The following is a 17804-nucleotide window of genomic DNA, read 5'->3' as shown; positions in this document are numbered from 1 at the left end:
TGGCTATAAGTATGTTCTTAAACCACAATTTTTTTTTTCCTATTAGTGAATTTCTCTGCTTTTTAATCCGGGAGGTAAGAAATGGGATCCTGTGCAAGTTTGCTGAGAATGGATTGATCATTTGGATGCTTATTGAGTTCAGTGGGATTTACTCCCCTGAAATCATGCTTAGGGTAGGTAAAATTGACCATGGAGGAGGAGGGGGGAGGGGACAGGAGAGGGAAGGAGGAAGGATTGGAAGGGGATGGGGAGCAGAAGTGAGGGGTGAAGGAAGGGGAGGGAAGGGGCTAAAGGGAGGGGATAGGAGGGAGGAGAAGGGGAGGGCAGGTTTGATCATTTGCATGCCTATTGAGTTCAGTGGGATTTACTACCATGCAATCATGCTAAGGATACTAAAAACTGACCATGGGGGAGGGGTAGGAGGAGGGAAGGAGGGGATTGGAGCGGGGGGAGGAGGGGAAGGAAGAGGAGGGAAGGGAAGGGGCAACAGGGAGGGGATAGGAGGGAAGGCAGGTTTGATCATTTGCATGCTTTCTGAATGCAGTGGGATTTACTCCTGTGTAATCATGCTTAGGATAGGTGAAACTGACCTGGGGGAAGGGTGGGGGGGAGGATGTTGGCAGGAATTGAGAGAGAAAGGGAGGGGGAGGGGAGGGGATGAGATTGGATGGGTGGACACTAGGTAGAGGGGAAGCCCCTTTCCAAAAGGAAAACATTGTGAACAGTATAATTCTTTTTCAGCATTTCCCCTCACCTTTTTATTCTACAGCAGGCACGTTTAGCCTCCCACCCAAATTTAAATTAAAGCTGTCCCTGGCCACATCCACACCAGACTGTTATTTCACTTTAGACAGTCATGGCTTTCCCCAAAGAATCCTGGGAGTGAGGTTAGTGAAGGGTGCTGAGAATTGCTAGGAGATGCCCTGTTCCTCTCACAGAGCTTCAGTCAGACTGTTAAATCGCTCTGGCCACTAGAGCTCTGTCAGGGGAATAAGAGTCTCCTCTCAGCACCCTTCACGAACTACATTTCCCAGGATTCTTTGGGGGAAGCCATGACTGTCTATAGTTAAATAAAGGTCTGGTGAGGGTGTGGCCCCCTGATTAGAGAAGCCCAGCAGCTGTGAGTCTGGCTTTAGAACACTGACAGTTGGTTATTACTGAGCATGCCCAGCCTTATCATTGAGTTCAATGCAAAAATTCTTTAATTAAAATTCAAGCATTTTTTAAACTTTTAAATTGCAGAAGATGAAGGTCAAAGTACGGGGGAAAGTCAATAATAGGATTACAGGTACTCTGTGAACATGGCTGATTTTTAATTAACTTCAACAAATTATAAGAACTGTGATAGAAATTAGTCCAAAAGGGGTCTGTTTTCTCTCTCTCTTTTTTTACACTTTCAACTCTATTCTCTCTGACTGCTTTGTGTATCTCCGTGAAAATTGAGAGGGTTGTTAAGCAAGCATTTCTGAGTTCAGGACTATAAGGTTTGTAAGGTTTTGTTTTGAAATGAGCTTATGGGAAGCATCAGAATGGTAATTGGGGGGTATTTTCAATTTAACATTGTGGAATGTGAAAAATCCATGCTGGCTATAGTATACAGCCACTCTCGTGGCTGTATAATAAGTGAGTTTTGTTTTCATAAACTTTGAGAGATGTTGCCATTTTTATTTTGTGGTGATGGATTCAAAGGGTCATAATGCAGACATAATGTGACTTATCCCAAGCTTGTTTCAAATTCCTCTTAACAGCAAACACTGGGAAGAATTAGCCATGGCCAAGGCTGGTGGCAACGTAATTCTTAGGAAAATTTGCACTAAAGATGGGAGGAAGCATGTGATACTGCAGCTTGTCCATGATCCCTTAACTGTGGTAGAGATTGGTTGTTTTTCTTCTCCAGTTCTAACGGAGGGTTTTTTTTACCTAAGTGTGTGTGTGTTTATAGATAGCACAGTCCTGTTTTTTTCATCACATGCCGTTCTTTTTGTTGCAAAACCTTTTCTCTTCCAGTGTGTTTCTGCCATTCTTTGCAAGTAACAAAATAGGCTTACAAAGGATAGAACATGTTGATAAGAATGCATATTTCTTTCTTTGCACAATGGAAATTTTGTCTTTAGAATACTAAAGCAAGGTGAACTGACAACAGCCATGGAAATGAACTTTTTCCTCCCTTTATCAATGACATAAGCACTTGGCACATATGTTATTTAGTCAAGCTTGCTTGACAAATACACCTACTCTGTCTTCATGGAAATGGACTGCCTTCAAGTCGATTCCAGCTTATGGTGACCCTATGAATAGGGTTTTCATGGTAAGCGGTATTTAGAGGTGGTTTACCATTACCGTCCTCTGAGGCTGAGAGGCAGTGACTGGCCCAAGGTCACTCAGTGAGCTTCCTGGCTATGTGGGGATTCGAACCTTGTTCTCCCAGGTCGTAGTCCAACACTCTAACCACTGCGCCACAGTGGCTCTCGTCGTCATAGCATGAGATGGTAGTTCACCCTTTCCATTTAAATCTTAAGTCAGTCTGTAAAAGTTAGAATTATATATGCCTTCTCCAGAAGCATAGTGTCAAAGACAGGCTTAAGAACAGATTGTAAAAACACATCTGTTGAAAGAATTAAAGTATATTGGATGTAACCCATAAAAAACTGAGCCTGAACAGAAGTATGTTGGTGTGAGAGTGAGAGCAATGATAGTTTCAGAAGATTTACTAATCTGTTAACTTGTTAAACATGTATTTAGTTTTTTGAGGAAGAAAAGCATTAAGAGTTCAGGAATCAATGTCTCATTTCCCCCAAGAAAGCAACAAATACAATGTTTGTAAGGAGCAAAATGTAAGTCCTGGATCACTGCAGTGTTGCTTTAGTTCCTGGATAACAAAATGACACTTTCCCTAAGTGACCTTACAGTTAAAATCCAACTATAAGGCGTTCAGTAAAATAAAGGAATCTTGTTTTACGTTAATGTTGCAAGAGAGCTATGCTAAGTGTAATTGTGACCTTTTTTGGGGAAAAGGAAATGAAGGATATGTGTGCTTGGGTGAAGACTGTGTGTGTGTTCATGTTCAGAATGCCTCTTGTTACACAACAGTGTTTTAGTTCTGAGCTTCAGTAACGTTTCAGAAGCAGTGTGACATCACTCCTGTATCAGTTTTCTAGCTAGCAACTCTGAGAGCCAGGATGCTTTTTCTTGGTGTCAGGGCTGTGCACAGCTCATTGGGGAGCAGCTTCAAGACAAAAGGGTTGTGCCTAGTATTTTTCCAACTGCTGTTTGTGTTGAGGCTTTGTGAAGAATGAATTTCTCTGAAGGCTGGTAAGTGATTGTGTGTTTTCTCTTTTACAAGAGGATTTTTTTTTTCATTTGATAAACCAAGCCACCTTTTAACATGCACAGTTAAAGTGCATTTGCTTCGCATTAGATTTGGAGAAACAGCATTTGTGTTTGGGTTTTTGTTTTGTTTTGTTCTGTTTTACTCATTTTATTGCAGTTGTCACTAATTGCACATAGTTGGAAAGCTTTTGTTCCAAAAACATAGCTGAGTGTTTGTTTGTTTTTTAAAAAAGAATACCTCAAGATGGATAATAAATTTGCATGCTGCATGTAAAATCAATAAAAGCTTGAAATGGCTCTGACATAAAAAACTTTAGAAACCAGACTCATCAGCTTCCCCTTTATCTGTCCAGTTCGGTAGATAGAGAAGATAAAGGTGATAAACCACTGACAAGTTCCATGTTAACTATTAGTGGGGACTACAACATTTTCTGCAGATTGCCCAAATCATACCTACCATTCTGCACTGGAGAACTCAAATGAAAAAGAAAAACTGGGAGTGATGCTTTAGCACTGTGTATTGTGAAGGTATTGTTGGGATTAATTCTGTGAACCTTACCTGAAAAGCAGGTATACCTCCCTCCATTTAAAAAATGAAGAAAATGTGTACCATTGATACAATTGTGGAATTCAGGTGTGTTGAGACTCTTCAGAAGGTCTTGAATCAGGCCCCATCTGTCTAAATCAGAAGCTTGGCTATAGCTGTATCATCCATGACAGATTAGATCTTGTTTAGATCTATTTTTACAACTTCCAGAGAGGCTTCAGTTTCATTAACTTTTTAAAAAAATACATGTGTATGGGTTAGAATCTGTTAGAATCTAACATTTTAACATTTTTTGACCTACAGTTCTGGTATCTTTTATCTGATCCAATTACATTTTAACATTTAATGTTGAATATTTTTTAACCCATTTAAATATCATGATGCAAAATAAATTTTGTACATGGAAATTGAAGATGCACTTTGAAAGGCCTAGAAAATTGTCAGGTTTGTGGGCATTGAAGATCTGAATTGCATGTATGAACTTGTATTGCATTTTTAAACTGCTCACTCCCCTCCCTACTGTCACTGAAATTATCAGAAACATTGCATTTTTGGCTGAAGAGAAAAATCCTTGTGGGAGAGGCATCTTTTAATTATAATCACTGGCGCAGTTGTTTGTTCAAAATCTTACCATGTCAAAGCTGTTTTTGTGCAGATACATTTATTTATGATCATATAAATAGATACTGCCTGTAGTGAAAGCTTGAATTTATTATAATAAGGATGTCAGGACTTCATGGATATACAACATATTAAACCTATCTAATCCAACTTCTCTGAGGTTCCTGTAGTATAAAATCCCTAATCTCAGTGGATGATAGATATCTATTTCTGGCAAGTGAGAGGCTGTGGCTGGAATTCATATGAGCTGATTCAGTCTGTTTTGTACTGAAGACTTCTTTGCTTTCAGAGGTAAGACAAGAGTCATTCTTCAGTTGCTTTTTGGTACAATTACATTGATTGTTTTGGGGCTGTAAACTCGGAGGAAGCTATCTGAGTCATAGCATAGATCAGTGGAATCAATGACCTTAAATTAGTTATTTGAATGGGTCTACTCTGAATAAGATTTTGTTGTATACCACCCAGAATATTACAGGTTCTTCTATAGTAGGAGAAAGTGTAATTTCTGAAGATATATGTAATTTTTTTGTTGTTAAAATGCATTGAGATTAAACCTGTTGTTGTCTGGAGTACTTTTGTTAGCTTCTTGGAATGAATTATTTCATGCTTTAGCCCTATACTTCTAATATATATATTATTTTAGCATAACCAATAAGCCCTCTAAAAGAAAAGGCTTCCCTGGGGCATTCTAGTATTTGGGGTGGCTCCTATGGATGATAAATGAAACATTTCCATTGGGATCAAGTGAAATTTTCTGATTTTCTACCAGTTGCCTCCTATTGTTGCAACAGCCTCTTGCAACATACCTCATATCATTCTAGCCCCCTCCCCAATCTTCAGGAATAGCTTTTGGGAGGGTACAAGATGGTTCCATAGGAGTGGAGAGGTGCAAAAGCCTTGTTGTGCAAGTGGAGTTCTGCTTGGATGTCTCTTTAATTATTGATTATACATAGAAGTCAGAATACCAAGGATTTGCTTTTTTTCTTAAAACAGCCTTAATTCAAGCTCTGTATAAGAATATTAAGCCTAGGACGTCCTTGAAGTGTGTTCATTTAAGAATTACATGAGTAGATCATTGTTGTTTTTAATCAACCAGCTGTATATGAGCACCCTTCTCCTTTTCTAATACAGGGGTGAGCAATATGTGTCCCTTAGGAACATAGGAAGCTGTCTTATAGCAGGTCAGACTCTTGGTCCATGTAGATGAGTACTGTCTACACTGACTGGCAGCAGTTCTCCAGGGTTTCAGACAAGAGGCTTTCCCTAGTCCTACATGGAGATGCAAGGAACTAAACCTGGGACTTCTGCATGCAAAGCAGATGCTCTACTAGTGAGTTACATCTCTTTCCCTTGGATCGCTTATTTTACCGCTTCCTCAATGTGCCTAAGTTGAATGTACATTGCAGGACTCCCCTTCAGCTATAGCAGTGGTTCCCAACCTTTATGAGAACAGGACCCCCTTCGTAACCTCAAATCCTTTCGCAACCCTTGCATGCTAATTGTTGCAATTTTAGTCTCTGTTAATTGGAGGGGGGGGAAATGTAATGAAGCATCACATAATGTCACTTTTTATTCATTACAAAAACAAATATGATGATGATGATATTCACCAGAAGGTCCCAGGGCAGGTTACGGCAATATAATCAACTTTTAACAAATTTTGAAGGAAATGAAAGGAAGGACATCCAGAGTGGTGGATGGAGCCCGCTGGGTGCCAGGCAATTTGGACTCTGGTTTTAAGTGTTCCTTCCATGTGGATACAATGACGCCTCACTTTCAGCACTTGGCTCAAGAAACAACAACAACAATAATAATAAAAGTCTTACAAAATGTCAACAGGTAAAGCTTTCCCCATAATTGTATTTCCATACTAGAAAAGGCTTAATTTTATATTTAATTTCTGCCTGCCAGCCAGCACAAAGACAGAAAAGCCCTGCTCTCCCCCAATGCCAACCCTAAACCATGCAAAGAACTCAAGTTAAGAGTAAAACCAACATTTGTGCAACTTTACATATTTTAAAAATAAAAATATTTAAAATGACAACTGTATAAAAACACACAAGCCCTGATAAACAGCAACAAAAATAAATAGAGCACATGCAGTGTCACATTTTAAAACTTACTTTACCCATCTTCTTTTGCTCATTTACTGTCCTGGGCCAGCCACTAATACTTGGCCTCACTGACTTCATATGGCTGTTACTCCATTGAATTCTGTAGGACTTCTGAGTCGACCTGGTTAGGATTGCAGCCAAAGTCCTTGTATTATAGACATAAAGTTTGACTTCCTTTAACCAGAATGATGCATCTTTGTATTACAAAGCTCCATTCTCCCCCCCTCCCCAAAGTAGTAAAGTTTCAAAGCTTCAGCAGAATCTTAGCCTCGTCTGATTATTGCAGTTTGATTTACCTGGGAGTAAGCGCTCTGTGTGGCAGCAACTGACTGTGCCGGGTGGAAGGAAGGGGGTGGTAGACGTGGCTGCACACACACACAATGCAGGCTTCCAAGTTGGTGGTGCACAGACCAGCCATTAATTAATTTTTAAATTAATAAATAATTCTTATATTGGCTCTTTGCAACCCCCCTGTGGGTCCTGGCCCCCAGGTTGGGAACCACTGAGCTATAGGAATCCTTTCTGTTGAATCTCTGCCTGTTTATAGGTGAACAGGGCAAAGAAACTGCTGAACATGTTACCAGAAGTGGATGGCAGTAATCAAGTTGCACTATATGGTATCAATCACATAAAAGACACAGGCAAGTTTCTTAGTCTGTATTTATAGTTAGCATAAGCTACACATATGAAGGTTTCTAGCATTTTTCACCTGTTACAAGAGCTTACAGTAAAAGTTAATGGTGACATATGCTCTCTGGTGGGCCCTCTCGGGCTTACCTGACAGTGGCAGCAGTATTCCTAAAGTAGCTGGGAGCTGCCATTTTAACTTCCCACAGTGACCCAGGATGCCTGATGTTGCCATACGCCATGGCCTGAGGCAGGTGTCAGCACTGGTAGGCCCTGCTGATGCACTGGAGCCCCAGCAGCTGTCCTAGGATGTCAGGTGCTGATGCTGGGCCTAATTAAAAGTTGAATTTCTGTTGAAATCAAGTGATACAACTAACACCAGTTGATTATTAAGAGGTGATAATTTAATACAGTTCTTCAATGTGATTTCCTTCCATCTGAGTATTACTTTATTTAAATGTTAATATGTTTAATACCCTAATCGGATTTCCAGGTAGTGCACCACAAAAATTTACATCCTAAGAGAGGTTCACAATAAGACAGTAGATAAAGCCCTTAAAAGCAGATGAAAGTTTGTAGCGTATTAAAATGCTTTGATAAATAACAATTTTGCTTGGTGCTGAAAAAAATGGCAACATAGACACTAAGAAAGCCTCTTTGGGGAGGGTATTCCATGATTTGGGCACTGCTGATGAAAAGGCCCTCTCCCTTGTAGCTGAATAATGTACCACTGATAAAGAAGGTACTTGCAGAAGGGCCTCAGCAGAAAATTTTAAAACACAGGCTGGTTGGTAATACCAAAACAAATTGTGTTTGAAGGAAATGCTAACAGGAACGGTGTTAGTAACCATTGGGGTGATCATTTTTTTTAAAAATAGCATTCAAAAGAGCACCTCCTATTTTCATATTCAGATACCAGCCATCTTTTAAAATGTGTGTTCCTTATAATTTCAAAGAAGTTATACTAACGTTATTTTCAATGAACATGTTTGAATATCGGATGATTTAGCAAGACATAAATGAGCCTAGCTTCTCCCTGGCTCACACCCCTTTCCTCTCATGTAGCTGAGAGGAGACGTTCAGAAGCTTTTGCTTCTGATTTTGGTTAACAGTGATTTGTTGTGTCACTTAGAGTTATTATTAGCTGTAGCTAGTTTCAAACAAGCCACCTTCAAACAATGGTTTCTAAAGCTGATTTGTTTAAACTAAATGTAGTTAATATCCACAGTTCTGGTTTCAGATGACACGGCATACTGTGGTTAACCTGTAGTGGAAGCAGACGCTGCGCCTCTTCCTGGCTGCATAGGAGGAGAAAAGGGAAGGGAAAGCATTCAAGCCCAGGAGGAGGCTAAACTCATTCACATCTTGCTAAACCATAGTTAAGTGTGACTTGCAAACATAGTCTTTAAGTCTCAAACCAATAATATGTAATTGTAGCTTCTGGCCCTTTAGTACGAGGCTAGAACTTCCACTGCTATCCCCCCAAAAGTTTATCTGATTAAAAAAAATAAAAATACCCCCACAATCTCATGTATATTTACATCCTATGGGTGTGGTGGCAGATTTACCCAGTAACTTTCACTCACACAGGTCTTAAAGATGGAGATATTTTTTGGCATACACACATAGAATCAAAATATGTGCATTTAACACCTCAGTGGGAAATAGCTCAGTACCAGTACATATATATTGACATCAGTGGAGATAGCTCAGTAACAGTAGGTGCGAGGGAATGAACTAAACAATTTTAATCATAACTAAATTTACACACATGAAAGAGCAAGCATGCAAGGCAAATGCAGCATGCAAGCCCTGAAATAGTTTCTTGGATCTCTGCTTTGGCTAGCAAAGGTCCAGGAGAAAGCAGGGAAAGCAGTGGAGCCCTGAAGAGAGCTTTTGAAGCAGTTTCAACAAGCAGGGGCTTCCGTTTCAGCAGGCAGGGGTCCAGAGATGGTGAAGGAAAAGCAGGGGAGTCAAACCTCTGGGTTCTGGCTGACTAAGTGATTCAACTGTGATTTCAGGTAGAGTTATATTCAGCAGAGTGGAAATGGGCAACCAGGATCCAGAACGGTTCTTGAAGTCCAGTTTTTATACATTTCTGGACAAAATGCTCAAAGGAGAATGCAAAACTGATTGGATCAGGGAGGTGTTATTCCTCCATTTCCATACCTATTATAAGTCATATGGTCAGGGTAATGGGCTTTTATTTTGTGAAGACAGGTGGTGGTATTCACTTTTTAGCTAATTTGATAAGATACAGATTTGAAGAATGGGTTCTTCTCCTGAGGGCCACACTTTTACACTTGCTTTTGGGATGGCATTGATTGGATTGCCAAAGGCCATGTCCTGTGCGTATGAATGGTGGCATCCTCTCAGTTGACATGAAAAATGCAACTCTTTCACCTGTTTTTTTCCTCAGGTCTGAAGCAGTGAACCAAACAAGCCATTTTAAAAATCCTACAGGCTGTGTTGGAGTAGAGTATGCCTCAGGTTTATAGGCTAGTAGTCAGACTGCCAGCAGGCTGATAATTGTGAAGTGACACCCATGGGCTTCATGGCTACCAAAGAATTTGAACCCAGGATTCCCATTTGAATCCAAAAGTAGCACTATCCACTACACAACATAGGCTAACCATAACATTCTTAGTTTGCATTATATATGCAAGAAAGGAATAACTGCACCATCTGCTTGGAAAAAAAACTGACTTAAATGATCCCATCTGGGTGGGTGGACTGCATTCCACATTGTTCTTCCATCCAACTTTTATCTCTTTGACAAATCAGTGCAGTTGCGGTTGCCCACTATCCTGGTGCATGTAACTCTTGTTTGTTGCGAGTGGACTTGAATCGCTTAACTATCTGACACTGCAACCTAGGAAGTAAGCTATAGGCCAGTAGTTGACTTTCCTGCTAGCCAGTAGCTTTGGACCTTCTTTCTAGCATACAGTTAGCTCTTATCTCCACCTAGCAGAATAGTGATAGTGGAACCCATCAGTTGCCTCCTGAAGATGATACCATAGTAATAATACTAATGTAGGTGGCAGTGAAACACCTGTGCTACAAATGGTTCATAGCTGAGAGAGGTGTTGGCATTTCCTGAGCTTACTTTTTAATTCCAAAGGCTCTGCTGCCATGAAGACTGCAGCGAGTAGAATAACAGGTTGTGATTCAGATGTTAGTTTGAAGGGCTACTATGCATGAAAGTAGAAACGGAATTGTATGAATTATGTAGCTTTCAGAGACTAAATATAAAACTTATCCAAATCCATAAATTTTCCAAGCTTTGTCTTATAACTAGAACTGAGCTGGAACAGTTTTTAGTTTTGTACTTATTTTCATTATGGTTGAAAACGCCTCAGTGTTTCTGTATGCTTTTGGCTGCCTTCTAAGAAATGTCCATTTTCATCCAAGTGTTGGCACAAGCCCAGGAAGGTTGGTTTATTTTTTAAAAAAGACTCTCCCAAGGTGCTGAGGTAGCACCAAGAGCACAGCTCAGAGATGCTCCTGAGCCCTGGGAGTCAAGGAGCTGTGTAATCCCTGAGAACTGAGCTAAAGCTTTGGCAATGTCTCTCTTTGTAAAATGAGCTATGGGTGGAGCTGTTACCAGAGAATGGGCTGGGAGGAGGGTTTATATGCATGATTCTCTTTAAGCTTTAGTTCAGTTGGTTTGGGGAACTTGTTCAGGCTGGTTAGACAAGCTCAGTGATTACACAGCTCCCTTCACTCCCAAGTCTCAGGAGCTTCTTTGAGCCTTGCGTTTTTTGAGCCATGATATGCTTCTGAGTTCCCCAGAATATCAGCCTTTCCTACAGCTATCTGAGCTCTGAGTAGTATGAGCAGAAACTCTTTTGATTTTCATACAGTTTACCAAGCAAGCGTTCTCTTGAGTAAGTAAATTTTCACCATGTTAAGTTTTTATGTAGGAAGACATTTTAGTTTCTACAGTTGAAAGCTGCTTGCATTGTGTGCGGCACCTACCCTATGGAATTTCCTCCCCTTAAATATTACACAGGCACCATCTCTGTTATCTTTTCAGCACCTATTGAAGACTTTCCTTTTTCAACAAGCCTTTTAAGTTGAGACCTATCCCAGTCTACATCTGTGTTGGAATTGCTTTTTAATATGTTCTTAAACCTTCCTTTTAAAAATGTTTTTAATCTTAGAAGATGTTTTGAAAGCTTTTTTAAGTAACGTTTTTGAAGATGTTTTGTTTTAATGTGTTTTAAAGTTTGTTTTTATAATGTTTTAATGTTTTTAGTGCTTTTGTTTGCCACCTTGGGCTCCTGCTGGTAGGAAGGGCGGGATATAATAATAATAATAATAATAATAATAATAATAATAATAATAATAGATCTTGTGGTACATAGGTGAGCTGTGGCATTGAGCCATAGTGCTGTGTTTGCTCCACTTGTTAAGCTAAAAACACCAAATTGTTGTGCTGTTGATGCCATCCACTTGTCTGTACACTAGGAGCAAGATCAATGAAAACGATGGAAATTTTAGTGCAAAAAAGTGCTGACAAACTATGATGCAAAAGGAGGGGTAGTTCAAACCCAGACGTATACTCTTCTTTCCATAAACTTGTAAAACAGTAAGCAGAATATGGTTGGAAATTATGGCATACCATAGATGCTTTGAAAGGAATGGCTAATTAGAGGCTAAATAGGGCTTTGCAGATTAGACAGATATGCAGCATAAATAAACCAGGAACCCTGAACGGATCTTAAGAACTGATCATGTAGCCTGGTTAAAGGAAGAATTTAAAATCTAGAACTATTTGCTGTAAACACTCTTGTAGTATCTGAAAACAGCTTTATTGTGACTTGAGAATAAATTATGAGCTGGAATTACTGTTGCTCTTAAAAAATTTTGGCGTGTATTTGATGATCTACAAGAACAGGTTTCAATCATCAATTCCAATAAAAGAGGGGAGAAAATACAACCTGTAATCTTAAAAGAGAAGAACTAAAATGACGTTTATTCGTTTTCTGAAGAAGCTGCTTCAGATTTTCTGTGGGAGTGGTTGTGTGTATATTAGTCTAGTGGCAAAGGAGAAGTGAGTAATGCAGCATATGGCAAGATGCAATTAATTTGAACTGTTACATGCTAATTACTAATTACTTCATATTCAATTTAAAAAAACATTTCAGCAGAAAATAAGTTAGCATTTATTTTATGGATCAGTTTTCATTTTACAATACATATAATCGATACTAGAGAGAATAGAAAAGTCTAGAAGACTTGACAAAACTCTATGCTCTCACCCATGTAATGTTTTAGGCACATTTTTTGCAAGAAGATGCTGTTCTGTGCATCTATGTTTCATGTGGTGGCCCCCGAATTGTGGAATAGTCTTCCTGATGAGGTACGCCTGGCGGCAGCATTACTATCTTTTTGGCGCTAGGTCAAAACCTTCCTCTTCTCCCAGGCATTTTAATAAGTGTTTTAATATGTGTTTAATATGTGTTATAAATGTTTTAAATTTAAAAATTTTTAAGGAAGCCCATTTTTAATGTTTGAATTGTTTTAAATATTGTGTTTTATTGTATTTTGATATTGTTGTGAACCGCCCAGGGAGCTTCGGCTATGGGGTGGTATATAAATTTAATAAATAAATAAATAAATAAATAAATGTTCTCTTCTCCATTTCCAGTTTACTCAAACCATAGTTTGTTGTGATATCCAAGCTGGACTATCTTCTTGAGTATAATTTTGAAACTATGGTTTAAAGTAGGCTCGTAAATAATAGTTTGCAGGCTTAGCCTCATCATAGTTGCCTGATTGGAATGTCATGGCAAACTATGGCAGGAATAATTTGGAAATAGAAGAGTGACTTAGCAACAGGGCTGTAGAGTTGGAGTCAGAAGCAATTTTGGGTGGAGTCGGAGTTGGAAGCAATTTTGGGTGGAGTCGGAGTTGGTAGAAATGTACTGACTCTGACTTCAAAATAAAATCAGTATTAATACATTAATATACATTTGCCATTTATGAAGGAGTCAGAGTCAGACAGTAGAAAAATTAATAGACATTTGCCATTTATGAAGGAGTCGGAGTCGGACAGTAGAAAAATAGAGGAGTTGGAGTCTGAGTTGAAGGTTTGACATACCAACTCCACAGCCCTGCTTAGCAAGTCTGAGAGAGGAGGAAAGCATACAGTTCACACCTGATCTTCCAAACCAGCATTCTCTAACGTGGTGTCCTCCAGATGTTTTGGACTACAGCTCCCATAAACTCCAACCAGCATAGCCGATGGTCAAAGATGGTGGGAGTTATATTCCAAAGCTTCTGGAGGCTACCAGGTTGGGAAAGACTGCTCCAGACCATGGTTTTGGAGGATCAAATGTCCCTAGAGGTAAAGTGTGTGTTTTTCTAAGATCCTCTTCAGCCAAACATCCATGAATTTCTGAATGGGGAGGAAAAAGGCACCAGTAGCCACAGTGACATCAGTGTGCCCCTCTGGCCACACCCCCTGTAGTTGTATAGTGGCCCTCTTCATGTATTCTTCTTAGCCATCAAGTAAATTAACTTGCCTAATGCCCTTCATATGTAAGGAGAGAATTCCAAACAAATCCTTCCTTTCATAACTTCTACGCTTTCTCTAATCGGTTAAAAAATTACGTAGTGCAAAAGGCATTTGAGTTGCATTATTAGAAGTTTAAGGTGATGTTTCTAAATATTCTATTTCATTATAAATTGATGCCCTGATACCTTTTAATTGTTATAGCAACCAATTAGTAAGAAATATATAAGTTAAAAGTTGAAATTTGAATTTAAGTCAAACCTTTTTTCTTGGTGATTTAAAATCAATATTCTAAATAGCATTAATTTTAAATCAAGTCAGCCCCTTATGTTTCAGCAGGAAAGGTTCATTTTGTAAGTTAGTTAAAATACATTGCAATTATTCAGGTTTGAAATTCAGTTTAGAGGCTAAAATATTGCATCCCTGTTTCTCCAATAGCCTTATATTTTTACAAGGTAATGAATGCCTTTGTTGCTTTCTTCATTGCTGGTTCCCATTTTGGTAAATACATGGGATACATTCCTATTTTAAAATACTTGGAATGGCACGATGTAGTTAAATGTTTACAGATGTGGAAAACCATGAATATGTGCATATGTGAAAACATAGAGAATAGTTAAACAGTTGCTGCTAGCAGGAAATGGCCTAAATCCATCTCTTGATTTTAACTTACTAGAGGCAAAGGGGGGGGGGAATGCTTTAAGCTCTCTTGACATTACGTTATTAGTGCAAGTAGGCCCACTTAATGTAGATTGGAAAAAAATCTGACTTGAACTAATGTCCTATTGACCACTTCAGTATTTTGCCAGGGGAATAGGAATCTGATGTATTTCATAGAAAGTCACCCAAAGTCTCAATAGTGCTCTGAACTAGCCCTAAAACCTGGAGAGATGTTGTAAATTTGAAGCAAACCTTTATGGTAAGATTTACGTTTAAGAGTTCCATAAATATGAGTAATGATCTGCTCCCTAAATAACCTTCCTGTAATAAGCAACTTTTAGCCAGCTTTCTTTGACAAATCGGACTTTGATATACCTGAGTGAATCTGAATGTTTTCAACCCTTAGCAGTAAATTGCCTGACTAGATGTCTGTTGCATCCCTTTCATGCATCTTACTGTTTGTTATCTATTTATGTAAGAAAATCTTAGCAACAATCACTGGTGGTGGTCTCGTGGTTTATTAATATCAAATCTATAAGTCCCAAAATAGCTGTGACAAAGGAGATCCATGATGGGATCTCCTCAGTTTTTTTCTTCAAAGCAGCTAGCGGGAGGGGGCTGGTAATTTGATTAGGTAAGTGGCATTGAGAGAGGAGCATTTAACCCTTTGTTTCTGTGTGTTTTCCCTAATCTCTCCCCCCCCCCACCCTTGTGCTATTAACCCATTGAGGAGAAATATTGGTAATACATTGTACCTGCATTTTTCAGCCACCTCACCATTCAGGAAAAGGTTCATCAATGGATGGTAGTATGCTGGGTTGGTGAGCTAACATGCTCAGGAAGGGCTCAGAAAGTAATCCCATGGTAGTCTCATCCATCATTCCATTCTTTGGACAGAATTGGGTCCTGGAGTTGTTTCATGCTGAGGGCTCCTCATATTCCTTTCGATAGCATTTCTGCCTATATGAATGTTGAGAGATCTTTCAGAGCAGTTTTGAGGAGGCTTTGCGAGGGTCAGTGAAAATTGCCACTACCCTTCTTTAATGGCCAGAATTGACTTAGCGTTTTTACGCTACTGGAAGAAACTCTCAGTTATTGATCCTCCCTCTCTGGTTAAATCATGTTGGGAGGACCAGCTGGCAAAGGGTGGCTGGGCAAAAAACTTCCCAGCCCTAGGTGTACAGTATCTTCTAACCCCTTCTCTCCTTTCAAATCTCAATCCCACCACTCTTCGCAATCAGATTTACGCCCAGGATAGACACCAAGACACAGTAATAATTGCAAACTCTCACTTCAGCTTCGGCTATGGGGCGGTATACAAGTATAATAAAATAAATAAATAAAAATAAACTCCACTTTTAAGTGATGCCCTCGTCTTATTTGCAAGGTAGATATCTTGGTATTCCATACGACCAAATGATATGTACAGCCGGTTGTACTGTCCCTGACGATGTATTTCATTATATCTTAGACTGCCAATTGTTTGATTATCCAAGGGCAAAATTTTTATTTTCAATTCTCGATACGTTAACTAATTTTAATAATTTTCAGAAAGTAATTTTTCTTTTATCTTCGCCCCAGCTGGACGTAGTAATTTCTACGGCTAATTTTGCCTTGGCCGCTAAGAAACTCAGAACCAGTTTTATTAAGACAAATAGTTAAAAATTAAACTTTTCACATTTTAATCATGAAATGTATCTGTGCTAAATGTTATGATTGTACTGCTCTTTTGTAACAGCCTATGGCTATATACAAATGAAATGAAATGAAATGAAATTGCCACTCTCCTTCTCCTGGTAACAGATTCCTTCTCAGCAAATGGGCAGCTCTGGATACCAAAGTTTACATCCTCCCAAAATTAATAAATTATAGCACTCTAGAATTCAATTCAGTTATTTATCACACAGGTCTTATACAAAACAGTTGTGTAGCTCTATTAAGGCACAGGAACAACTTACCAAAAATGTTTTGAAAAGAATTCAAAAAGACCAGAGATCTTGCTGAATCTTAGGTGCTAGAAGAGAGATTATATGTACTATCATTTCTTCCAGGATCATCATCATGGGATTCTCTGTTTACATCAATAACATCCTATATTGGCTAATTAGTTTTTCCTCCAGTGTATATTTTGTGAAATAACAGTAAAGAACATAATATTTTATCATACAAAGTAGAAAATTTCTTTTCTTGTAGAATGATTCAAAATAGAAATAAGTAGTGGAATTTGCTGCTTTCCACAGACCAGTGGGTGGGACTCAAGGTAGTAATAGGAAGGAAATTCTAAAACTGTGCTAGATCATTTCTCACCCTTGCAAATGCTTGCGGTGACTAGTTTTAATTCTCATACCTGTCCTGTTCTCAATTGTACTTTGTTAGAAGTCTTTATATTCACTTTGTATGTTTTTAGTTTAGTAGGAGCCCAATTTCAATAGGGCTTTGTATGTGAAAACCAGCAGTTTCAGTTGTGTACAGACTAGGACAAGGTCATTGCAAATTCAGGAGTACAGACTACTTACCAGTTTAGTCTTTACTTAACACTTTAAGTCTTTTCCACTGAAGTACTGCTCTAAAAATTAATGTAATTCCTGTCCCATAAATGAATAAAACAGTGCAACATTTTCACTTTGGCTGAGAAAATGTGACCTTCTGTGACTAACATGTTGCTGCTGATGTAGAGTGGATGAGTCTGCACTAATGCTGGCAGATTTTCAAGTAATTAACAAACTGAGTTTCGAGCAAGCACTGCTCCATTAAAAAGATCTTGAGATACAGAATATATTGTTTCTTAGTTTGCTTTCTGTCTGAGCAAGCAAGGAAGTGATCCATCACAGCTTCCAGAAGGGAGGAAGGAAAATAAAGTAGACTGGAAAATATACTACATTGCATTTTTATCTTACATTGTTGGCCAATCATGCTAAAAAGAGTGTTTTCAGAGATGATGATAATTGGCTTAGCCAGTGAGATAAATACTGAAGATGGTTTTTATTTGTATATTTTGAGACTGGGAAAGTTATTTTTCAACAGCGATTGAAAGAGGATCTGAAAATAGTTACACTATTAATAAATGTAATTAGTTGTTTTAGATTCTGTTATGTAATCCAGCTGTGTTGTTCTGTATGTGTGATAAAATAGACATCATAAAAACGCCATCTAAAATACATTTTATTAAAAGCTTTTCAGATATCAAACTTTTTTAAAATTAAAAATCTCACTGTCCCAGATAATGCATTGCACTGTGGTGGACTACAGTCAATAAGAAGATTACTAGGAACTGAACCGGGGGGGGGGATTACAGACTCCCCTTTTATACCTAGTAGGTAATTCAAAAAGACAAATTAAACCAGAACTGTCAATAGAAGCTAAAATGATGAAATTGTGGCTCATA

General features: G+C 38.7%; 1 protein-coding gene across 14 annotated transcripts in view; it reads left to right on the top strand.

Moving 5' to 3' along the window:
* Nucleotides 1–17804, top strand: part of PLEKHA5 (pleckstrin homology domain containing A5) — a 279402-nt gene that overhangs the window by 98120 nt on the left and 163478 nt on the right. The window contains exon 1 of one of the 14 annotated variants that reach the window (XM_061638460.1): nucleotides 3294–3312. The exons of 12 other annotated variants lie outside the window; for them this stretch is intronic. The gene's annotated coding sequence lies outside the window, so the exon portion shown is untranslated. Of the gene's footprint in view, nucleotides 1–3293; nucleotides 3313–10975; nucleotides 11127–17804 lie in introns of those variants that run through there. One more of the 14 variants, XM_061638462.1, reaches the window with a different exon arrangement.

The sequence above is a fragment of the Rhineura floridana genome, chromosome 8 (genome assembly GCF_030035675.1).
Source record: "Rhineura floridana isolate rRhiFlo1 chromosome 8, rRhiFlo1.hap2, whole genome shotgun sequence".
Lineage (NCBI taxonomy): Eukaryota > Metazoa > Chordata > Lepidosauria > Squamata > Rhineuridae > Rhineura > Rhineura floridana.
This window is presented reverse-complemented; position numbering and strand designations above follow the sequence as displayed.